The following is a 10,787-nucleotide window of genomic DNA, read 5'->3' on the forward strand; positions in this document are numbered from 1 at the left end:
TCATCTCTAAATTATACAAGAAAAAGGGGGTACCAACAGTATCTCTGGGCGCTGATCCTAAGTGAATTCTTGATGGGCGAGTACCCAAAATATAGAAACAAAAAGAAACACACAATAGTGTATTATCTGAGGGTTAATAAAGTATATTCAGACGATTCCCAGCAAAAGGTTATTGAGGGGACTCGTACCCTGGATGTTGGTCTACTGTTCAGGCAGACCGATCTGAGCTTTGGGGGGGAGCGGTTTTGCACCGTCTGATCTCAATTCATCCAATCCCGATATTCATATGGAGAGAGGAAAAAACTGATATGGTGTGATATCGTTTAGACTCTTAGATACAGGTAAGTATCGATATATGTGTAAAACCGTACCGTGTTTTTAGGTCTACGGTTTTAAGGCAGACCACTTAGGCTTTGGGGGGAGCGGTTCTCACATCAACCGATATTTCAGAAATTCCATATCCAATTTGCATATATAAAAAAATGAGAAAAGCGGATATAGCATAATACCGCTTTATTCACAACATAAAAAAACAACAACAGTGGGGATCCAAAACAACTGACTCTCACCAAATATATTTGTCCACCCAAGCAGACAAAAAAGGCAGATAGTACTTATCAGGCGTCCCTGCAGCCTTCAAGGTGGTAGTCCAGTGTGATGTCCCCTCCTGCTCCACGGCCAACGCGTTTCTAGACCACAATGGTCTCTTTTTCAAGGCATGTGGAGCATAAGTTCCGTGCACATATTTATACCCCATTCCGGGGGAGCCTAATACCAGACATAGAATTACCTAACATCTAATATGTCCCCTCCCGATTCCAGATTCCGGATTTCACCTCCTTTGTTTACATAGCGCGATTCCTTCACAGCTGATCGTCAGTCCCGGCATTCAGACAAGGCGGATGTGACGTTTCCGTCTCCTGCAGCCAGGCTTCTAGCGGAAGTGATGTAACCTCCGCCAGCTTCCGATGACGCGTGTTTGCGTTCCATTTCATTTTTACTTCCTGGAAGCACGGCGTCTTGCGTTCCACTGCGCTATATTGCATTCTGTCATTCATTATTACAGAGTTTTCGCTCTGATACAAAGTATTATCATGTCCTCCATGGATTTCCGATAAAACAAAGGAGATATACATATATTAGAACTTATAATTCCAACATTATCAGGCCATGAAGTGACTCTGTGCATTCTGTGCAAATAGCATATTTAAAGTGACAGTGTGCTCATGTTGAGGTGATAAAGGAGTTTATAAAGTGCACTGATACAATAAAAACAATTTTAAAAAGGATTAAAAATATCTAGTTAATAAAATTCAAATCCCATCACATAAACCATTTTAATTCAAAGTCTTTATTAAGACCATTAGGGATGAGAGTTTGAAAATTAAAAATTAAAGTCATTTCATTTTTTGCTAAAATCGTGGCTATATCTCCTCCCCTGATATTGCCGTCAATTTTTCTCAGGATATAGAAATTTTTTATGCAGTTTGGATTGGACTGATGCTGTGTTTTAAAGTGCATTGGCAGTGCATGTGTTTCAAGTCCTTTGCGGATGTTGCGGAGATGTTCGCTCATCCTTACTTTGAAGGGTCTACTTGTCCTTCCTATGTAGAACTTTCCGCACGTGCATTCCACAGCATATATTACGTTTACAGAATGGCATGTGACAAATTCTTTGATTACGTGTTTTTTACCATTTATCTGGATCTCAGTAATTTTTTGACCAAAATTGTTTTTCACAGTTTTACAGCCGGTGCAGGACCCACATCGATAAAAACCAGTAGATGTGATTGTAGCTTTCTTAGGGGAAGTTGGGCATAAGCTCTTTACCAATTTAGATTTAAGATTAGGCGCTCTCCTAAAGATGCACATTGGTTTTGAAGGGATCTCAGCGCCTATCACCGGATCTTTCTTCAATAGACCCCAGTGTTTTTGTATAATTTTCTTAATTTCCCGGTGTTGAGAGGAATAGCCGGTGACAAAGGACCATTTAAATTTTTCATCTTGTTCCAATATTTTGTCCCTTGGTTCAAGCAAGGTGGCCCTTTCTATTTCTTGTGCCTGTGCTAAAGAGTTCTCTACTTTCCCGGGATCATACCCACTGTTTATGAAGCGCTCTTTCATCCCTTGGGCCTGTTCCTGAAAGACAGTAAGATCTGTACAATTCCGTTTTAATCTTTTGAATTGACCAATGGGGATTGATTCAAGCCATCTGTCTTGATGACAGCTATTGCGGTTTATATAGGCCTGAGAATCAGTCGGTTTTGTATAATTTTTTGTTTTAAGCACTTTGTTTTCTACATATATAATTACATCGAGAAAACTTACAGAATCCTGACTGACATTGTATGTTAATTTAATCCCCTTGTCATTGTCATTTAAGTAGCTGCAAAATTTGTCAAGGTCTTCCTTGTCTCCCCTCCAGATGAAGAGGATGTCGTCTATATACCGACGCCATGACACCAGGTTTGCCCCATATGGGTGGTGGGACCAGATGGTGTCGGTCTCCCACTCACCCATAAAGATGTTGGCATAGCTTGGGGCAAACCTGGTGCCCATGGCTGTACCTCTTCTCTGGATGTAAAATTCATCTTTGAATACAAAATAATTATTTTGTAATATGAACTCTATACCTTCTATCAAAAAGTTTTTCAGTTTTTAGTGCATGTCACTGTTTGATAGAGCCCTCTTAACAGCCTCCACACCTTGGTTATGGTTTATAATGGTGTATAACGATGTCACATCTGCCGTCACCAAGAACAGATTTTCTTCCCATTCGATGGTTTCAATACATTTAAGGACCTCTGTTGTGTCTTTTAAATGGGACTGGTTTTTTGTCACTAAGGGCTGTAAGTGAACATCTATGAACATGGAAAGATTTGAGGTAATAGAGTCCACCCCGGAGATAATGGGTCTTCCGGGGGGATGTACCGGATCTTTATGAATTTTTGGGAGTATGTAAATGGTGGGAATTATTGGACTCTCAATATTTAGGAATTTATATTGGTCGTCTGTCAAAGTGCCACATTTATTGTATTTTTCTGTCAGATTTTTCAGAAGTAATATTATTTTCTGGGTAGGGTTCCCTCTCATTTTCTTATACGTTTCCTGGTCCGAGAGTTGTCTATGGATTTCCTCCTCATAGTCCTTCCTATTTAGAAGGACTATCCCACCCCCTTTGTCAGAAGGTTTTATAACCAGGTTTTTATCCTCTTTTAAAGATTTTAAACCCCTCCTTTCTTTGTAGGTTAAATTTTGTCCTATTTTTTTAGGGTCTAGCTTCCTGACATCATCCATCACAAGTGTATTGAATGAGTCTAGGAAGCATCCCTTTAAATGGGATGGGTAAAAGGTTGACTTTGGTTTGAACACCGGAGCATCGGGATTGTAATTCCCATCATTTTCACGGTCGTGAAAGAATTTTTTTAGGGAAAGTTTTCTCAGAAACTTTTGAACATCTATAAACACTTCAAACTGATTGATGGGTACTGATGGGCAGAACTTGAGGCCCTTTTCTAATAGGGACTGTTCTTCCTGAAGAAGCAAATGATCACTTAAATTAAAAATTTTAATCGTCCCTTTATTCTCAGGAATGGGACCAGAATTTTCATCTAAAGTGGTAGAGTTTTTTGTTTTTCTCTTTTTGCTTTTCTGGGTATTTTTCTTTTTAGTTCCGCCCCTTTTACCTCTAGTGGTTATTTTATGTGGTCGACTTGGTGACGTCTCCCTAAAAAATGCTGGTGGATTTCCCTCTTTGGTGAATAGTTATTTTCCAGGTTGGAGAAGCGATTGTTTGTGGGAATATTATAACTAGTTCCTTGACTATTTTCATAGTTATAGTTCTTATTTTTTGGAGGATCAGGTTTGTACCTCCAATTTTTGTATGTTCCCTCTTCCCTTCTTCTAGAGTTTTGATATCTGGGGACATAACTCTCATTTGTATCCCTCTCCCGGTTATAACTAAACTTATTATCTGGTTCTCTCTCTCTGAAATCTCTATCAGGTTTTCTCCATCTTGGTTTGGGAGCGAGAGTTTTTGATCCAGTTATTATTTTTGATGGTTTTGGGGTTTTAGGGGTTTTTGGTGTTTTGGGGACTGCCTCTGTTGTATCCTCTGGATCTTTTAGTAGTCCTAGGTCCCTTTGTAATTTTTTTAATTTTCTATTAATCAGTGTGTTTTCAATTTTTTCTATTTTATGACAAATTTTCTCCTCCTTTTCTTTGTAGTCTTTATGGTCTTTAAAGGGGGTTGACAACTTTTTTAATTCCTTTATTTCTTCCTCTATTTTATTCAAATCGCCCTTCCTTTCCTGAATAATAAGGGCCATGAGGTTAAAGGAACATTCAAATAGGGTGTCATCCCATCTTTTTTGGAAATTTTCACTTGGTGAATTAATACTCGCTGTTTTTTCTACTTGCAACCCTTTCGGTATCACTTTAAGTGACACATATTTTTCCAAGGTTGCAATTTCCCAACTAAGATTGGTTTCCTTTACTAAGACCTTTTCCAATTTGTTTAATAGACCTTCTAGACTTTTGTCTGCTAAGATCACTTCTTTAGTTGGATCATTAAAGGCATTTTTCAGCCTACTGATCCTGTCTTCTCTTATTTTAAACATATTTTAGCAGCACAGGTATATCCAGAAAAGTGGTGAACATGTAAGACAGAAAAACAATGTAGCTTTCTGGATTAACCTGGCGCTTGATCGCTGCCCTGGGTCACTATTAGATTGTATGTGTCACCCAACATACACAAACAGATTATACAAGAAAAAGGGGGTACCAACAGTATCTCTGGGCGCTGATCCTAAGTGAATTCTTGATGGGCGAGTACCCAAAATATAGAAACAAAAAGAAACACACAATAGTGTATTATCAGAGGGTTAATAAAGTATATTCAGACGATTCCCAGCAAAAGGTTATTGAGGGGACTCGTACCCTGGATGTTGGTCTACTGTTCAGGCAGACCGATCTGAGCTTTGGGGGGGAGCGGTTTTGCACCGTCTGATCTCAATTCATCCAATCCCGATATTCATATGGAGAGAGGAAAAAACTGATATGGTGTGATATCGTTTAGACTCTTAGATACAGGTAAGTATCGATAGATGTGTAAAACCGTACCGTGTTTTTAGGTCTACGGTTTTAAGGCAGACCACTTAGGCTTTGGGGGGAGCGGTTCTCACATCAACCGATATTTCAGAAATTCCATATCCAATTTGCATATATAAAAAAATGAGAAAAGCGGATATAGCATAATACCGCTTTATTCACAACATAAAAAAACAACAACAGTGGGGATCCAAAACAACTGACTCTCACCAAATATATTTGTCCACCCAAGCAGACAAAAATAGCAGATAGTACTTATCAGGCGTCCCTGCAGCCTTCAAGGTGGTAGTCCAGTGTGATGTCCCCTCCTGCTCCACGGCCATTGCGTTTCTAGACCACAATGGTCTCTTTTTCAAGGCATGTGGAGCATAAGTTCCGTGCACATATTTATACCCCATTCCGGGGGAGCCTAATACCAGACATAGAATTACCTAACATCTAATATGTCCCCTCCCGATTCCAGATTCCGGATTTCACCTCCTTTGTTTACATAGCGCGATTCCTTCACAGCTGATCGTCAGTCCCGGCATTCAGACAAGGCGGATGTGACGTTTCCGTCTCCTGCAGCCAGGCTTCTAGCGGAAGTGATGTAACCTCCGCCAGCTTCCGATGACGCGTGTTTGCGTTCCATTTCATTTTTACTTCCTGGAAGCGCGGCGTCTTGCGTTCCACTGCGCTATATTGCATTCTGTCATTCATTATTACAGAGTTTTCGCTCTGATACAAAGTATTATCATGTCCTCCATGGATTTCCGATAAAACAAAGGAGATATACATATATTAGAACTTATAATTCCAACATTATCAGGCCATGAAGTGACTTTGTGCATTCTGTGCAAATAGCATATTTAAAGTGACAGTGTGCTCATGTTGAGGTGATAAAGGAGTTTATAAAGTGCACTGATACAATAAAAACAATTTTAAAAACAATTTTAAAAAGGATTAAAAATATCTAGTTAATAAAATTCAAATCCCATCACATAAACCATTTTAATTCAAAGTCTTTATTAAGACCATTAGGGATGAGAGTTTGAAAATTAAAAATTAAAGTCATTTCATTTTTTGCTAAAATCGTGGCTATATCTCCTCCCCTGATATTGCCGTCAATTTTTCTCAGGATATAGAAATTTTTTATGCAGTTTGGATTGGACTGATGCTGTGTTTTAAAGTGCATTGGCAGTGCATGTGTTTCAAGTCCTTTGCGGATGTTGCGGAGATGTTCGCTCATCCTTACTTTGAAGGGTCTACTTGTCCTTCCTATGTAGAACTTTCCGCACGTGCATTCCACAGCATATATTACGTTTACAGAATGGCATGTGACAAATTCTTTGATTACGTGTTTTTTACCATTTATCTGGATCTCAGTAATTTTTTGACCAAAATTGTTTTTCACAGTTTTACAGCCGGTGCAGGACCCACATCGATAAAAACCAGTAGATGTGATTGTAGCTTTCTTAGGGGAAGTTGGGCATAAGCTCTTTACCAATTTAGATTTAAGATTAGGCGCTCTCCTAAAGATGCACATTGGTTTTGAAGGGATCTCAGCGCCTATCACCGGATCTTTCTTCAATAGACCCCAGTGTTTTTGTATAATTTTCTTAATTTCCCGGTGTTGAGAGGAATAGCCGGTGACAAAGGACCATTTAAATTTTTCATCTTGTTCCAATATTTTGTCCCTTGGTTCAAGCAAGGTGGCCCTTTCTATTTCTTGTGCCTGTGCTAAAGAGTTCTCTACTTTCCCGGGATCATACCCACTGTTTATGAAGCGCTCTTTCATCCCTTGGGCCTGTTCCTGAAAGACAGTAAGATCTGTACAATTCCGTTTTAATCTTTTGAATTGACCAATGGGGATTGATTCAAGCCATCTGTCTTGATGACAGCTATTGCGGTTTATATAGGCCTGAGAATCAGTCGGTTTTGTATAATTTTTTGTTTTAAGCACTTTGTTTTCTACATATATAATTACATCGAGAAAACTTACAGAATCCTGACTGACATTGTATGTTAATTTAATCCCCTTGTCATTGTCATTTAAGTAGCTGCAAAATTTGTCAAGGTCTTCCTTGTCTCCCCTCCAGATGAAGAGGATGTCGTCTATATACCGACGCCATGACACCAGGTTTGCCCCATATGGGTGGTGGGACCAGATGGTGTCGGTCTCCCACTCACCCATAAAGATGTTGGCATAGCTTGGGGCAAACCTGGTGCCCATGGCTGTACCTCTTCTCTGGATGTAAAATTCATCTTTGAATACAAAATAATTATTTTGTAATATGAACTCTATACCTTCTATCAAAAAGTTTTTCAGTTTTTGGTGCATGTCACTGTTTGATAGAGCCCTCTTAACAGCCTCCACACCTTGGTTATGGTTTATAATGGTGTATAACGATGTCACATCTGCCGTCACCAAGAACAGATTTTCTTCCCATTCGATGGTTTCAATAAATTTAAGGACCTCTGTTGTGTCTTTTAAATGGGACTGGTTTTTTGTCACTAAGGGCTGTAAGTGAACATCTATGAACATGGAAAGATTTGAGGTAATAGAGTCCACCCCGGAGATAATGGGTCTTCCGGGGGGATGTACCGGATCTTTATGAATTTTTGGGAGTATGTAAATGGTGGGAATTATTGGACTCTCAATATTTAGGAATTTATATTGGTCGTCTGTCAAAGTGCCACATTTATTGTATTTTTCTGTCAGATTTTTCAGAAGTAATATTATTTTCTGGGTAGGGTTCCCTCTCATTTTCTTATACGTTTCCTGGTCCGAGAGTTGTCTATGGATTTCCTCCTCATAGTCCTTCTTATTTAATCTGTTCTTGGTGACGGCAGATGTGACATCGTTATACACCATTATAAACCATAACCAAGGTGTGGAGGCTGTTAAGAGGGCTCTATCAAACAGTGACATGCACCAAAAACTGAAAAACTTTTTGATAGAAGGTATAGAGTTCATATTACAAAATAATTATTTTGTATTCAAAGATGAATTTTACATCCAGAGAAGAGGTACAGCCATGGGCACCAGGTTTGCCCCAAGCTATGCCAACATCTTTATGGGTGAGTGGGAGACCGACACCATCTGGTCCCACCACCCATATGGGGCAAACCTGGTGTCATGGCGTCGGTATATAGACGACATCCTCTTCATCTGGAGGGGAGACAAGGAAGACCTTGACAAATTTTGCAGCTACTTAAATGACAATGACAAGGGGATTAAATTAACATACAATGTCAGTCAGGATTCTGTAAGTTTTCTCGATGTAATTATATATGTAGAAAACAAAGTGCTTAAAACAAAAAATTATACAAAACCGACTGATTCTCAGGCCTATATAAACCGCAATAGCTGTCATCAAGACAGATGGCTTGAATCAATCCCCATTGGTCAATTCAAAAGATTAAAACGGAATTGTACAGATCTTACTGTCTTTCAGGAACAGGCCCAAGGGATGAAAGAGCGCTTCATAAACAGTGGGTATGATCCCGGGAAAGTAGAGAACTCTTTAGCACAGGCACAAGAAATAGAAAGGGCCACCTTGCTTGAACCAAGGGACAAAATATTGGAACAAGATGAAAAATTTAAATGGTCCTTTGTCACCGGCTATTCCTCTCAACACCGGGAAATTAAGAAAATTATACAAAAACACTGGGGTCTATTGAAGAAAGATCCGGTGATAGGCGCTGAGATCCCTTCAAAACCAATGTGCATCTTTAGGAGAGCGCCTAATCTTAAATCTAAATTGGTAAAGAGCTTATGCCCAACTTCCCCTAAGAAAGCTACAATCACATCTACTGGTTTTTATCGATGTGGGTCCTGCACCGGCTGTAAAACTGTGAAAAACAATTTTGGTCAAAAAATTACTGAGATCCAGATAAATGGTAAAAAACACGTAATCAAAGAATTTGTCACATGCCATTCTGTAAACGTAATATATGCTGTGGAATGCACGTGCGGAAAGTTCTACATAGGAAGGACAAGTAGACCCTTCAAAGTAAGGATGAGCGAACATCTCCGCAACATCCGCAAAGGACTTGAAACACATGCACTGCCAATGCACTTTAAAACACAGCATCAGTCCAATCCAAACTGCATAAAAAATTTCTATATCCTGAGAAAAATTGACGGCAATATCAGGGGAGGAGATATAGCCACGATTTTAGCAAAAAATGAAATGACTTTAATTTTTAATTTTCAAACTCTCATCCCTAATGGTCTTAATAAAGACTTTGAATTAAAATGGTTTATGTGATGGGATTTGAATTTTATTAACTAGATATTTTTAATCCTTTTTAAAATTGTTTTTAAAATTGTTTTTATTGTATCAGTGCACTTTATAAACTCCTTTATCACCTCAACATGAGCACACTGTCACTTTAAATATGCTATTTGCACAGAATGCACAAAGTCACTTCATGGCCTGATAATGTTGGAATTATAAGTTCTAATATATGTATATCTCCTTTGTTTTATCGGAAATCCATGGAGGACATGATAATACTTTGTATCAGAGCGAAAACTCTGTAATAATGAATGACAGAATGCAATATAGCGCAGTGGAACGCAAGACGCCGTGCTTCCAGGAAGTAAAAATGAAATGGAACGCAAACACGCGTCATCGGAAGCTGGCGGAGGTTACATCACTTCCGCTAGAAGCCTGGCTGCAGGAGACGGAAACGTCACATCCGCCTTGTCTGAATGCCGGGACTGACGATCAGCTGTGAAGGAATCGCGCTATGTAAACAAAGGAGGTGAAATCCGGAATCTGGAATCGGGAGGGGACATATTAGATGTTAGGTAATTCTATGTCTGGTATTAGGCTCCCCCGGAATGGGGTATAAATATGTGCACGGAACTTATGCTCCACATGCCTTGAAAAAGAGACCATTGTGGTCTAGAAACGCGTTGGCCGTGGAGCAGGAGGGGACATCACACTGGACTACCACCTTGAAGGCTGCAGGGACGCCTGATAAGTACTATCTGCTATTTTTGTCTGCTTGGGTGGACAAATATATTTGGTGAGAGTCAGTTGTTTTGGATCCCCACTGTTGTTGTTTTTTTATGTTGTGAATAAAGCGGTATTATGCTATATCCGCTTTTCTCATTTTTTTATATATGCAAATTGGATATGGAATTTCTGAAATATCGGTTGATGTGAGAACCGCTCCCCCCAAAGCCTAAGTGGTCTGCCTTAAAACCGTAGACCTAAAAACACGGTACGGTTTTACACATCTATCGATACTTACCTGTATCTAAGAGTCTAAACGATATCACACCATATCAGTTTTTTCCTCTCTCCATATGAATATCGGGATTGGATGAATTGAGATCAGACGGTGCAAAACCGCTCCCCCCCAAAGCTCAGATCGGTCTGCCTGAACAGTAGACCAACATCCAGGGTACGAGTCCCCTCAATAACCTTTTGCTGGGAATCGTCTGAATATACTTTATTAACCCTCTGATAATACACTATTGTGTGTTTCTTTTTGTTTCTATATTTTGGGTACTCGCCCATCAAGAATTCACTTAGGATCAGCGCCCAGAGATACTGTTGGTACCCCCTTTTTCTTGTATAATCTGTTTGTGTATGTTGGGTGACACATACAATCTAATAGTGACCCAGGGCAGCGATCAAGCGCCAGGTTAATCCAGAAAGCTACATTGTTTTTCTGTCTTA

This window comes from Crinia signifera, chromosome 2 (genome assembly GCF_055691185.1).
Source record: "Crinia signifera chromosome 2, ASM5569118v1, whole genome shotgun sequence".
Lineage (NCBI taxonomy): Eukaryota > Metazoa > Chordata > Amphibia > Anura > Myobatrachidae > Crinia > Crinia signifera.